This window comes from Benincasa hispida, unplaced genomic scaffold (assembly GCF_009727055.1).
Source record: "Benincasa hispida cultivar B227 unplaced genomic scaffold, ASM972705v1 Contig650, whole genome shotgun sequence".
Taxonomy (NCBI): Eukaryota; Viridiplantae; Streptophyta; class Magnoliopsida; order Cucurbitales; family Cucurbitaceae; genus Benincasa; species Benincasa hispida.
In genome coordinates, this window is record NW_024064997.1 from 37,901 (window position 1) to 39,288 (window position 1,388).

The following is a 1,388-nucleotide window of genomic DNA, read 5'->3' on the forward strand; positions in this document are numbered from 1 at the left end:
TTGATTTTCAGCTAAGTTTACTATTGCTGGTTAGAGGAGTTGTCTCTCATATTCTTATTTTTCTCTCTCTTTTTTTCTCTTTTCATATTGTGTCGTTCTTGGAAACCCACATTCGTTTTGGCTTGCTCCCACGGGTGTCATGCGAACATCCAACTACAAGCAAGTTCTTTTCACGACTTAACTCTTATCAGGTTGGGATTTTTTTTTAATTTTCCCTTGCGCTGACATTGGAGTTCGTATGATTTTTTTTTCTTTTGACAATAATAATGAACGCAATTTCTTAATAACCACATCCACTTAATCGCATCTACTCAGACCTTCCCCACCCCCAAATTTAGAGATGCGCAAGGTCCTCATTGCATTGTTTTGGATAGAATAGACAAACACTTAATCAAAATTTTGAAAAGAAGGTTTGAGCAGAGTTTGAAGGATAAAAGGTAAAGTAGTGCTATTGCTACCAATTATCTAAGTGTTAGTCAGAAAATACAAAGTGTGGGAAATGTTACTAAGGGTATGCATATAACTCATCATGGCAGCGCAATAATTATCACAAAATGTAAGATAAAGAACATCGCAATAATTGACAAAGGATGATAAAAAGAGGCTAACGCATACGGAAAGAATTGTTACTCAGTTGTATTAAAAATTAACCAAGTATACAAATAATTACAAATAACGCAATACAAAATTTTAACATGTACAAAGAATCAAGGAAAAGCTTCTATATATAGAGATAATGAAATGAAATTATCTTTTGTATTTGATTTAGACGAGTGCAAGATTAAAGATTAACACCACGCCTCCATTAACGCAAATGCATATTTGTAGAGGACGGGCAACAACGCATGTATCATCGCAACACATCCCTCAACTCAGTGCAGTTCTGGAGGACGGTCACACGGTATTTCTACTGGCGCAACACTACCTCAACATAGTGCGATTTCGCTAAGGACGGGCGAAAAATACATACGAGCGCAACACACCCCTCAACGAAATGCATTTGGGTCAGGTGGACACAAAGTGTATCTTGTTATCACAAGATGCACCCATCATCGCAATGCATACCAATTTTTATTTTTCTTTTTAATTCATCAATAACGCAAGTCAATAAGACTTTACGGTGTTCATTTTCTTTTTATTCAGTCATTCACAAAGCTTTAAAAGCCACGCAACTAATGGAAAAAAAAATAAGGAACTTAAACAAAGCATGGACATAACGCAATTGAATTAAACTGAAGGTAAACTCATAAAGCAGTAAAGGCTATTCTAGTAAACAGTAAATAATGCAATTTAGAAATCAGTAACTGAAAGCTGTAAAGAAAGAAATTAAACATAGATATAGGGATGCTGATTGAAAGAAGTTTTTTAAAGTTACCGCAATAGCATCC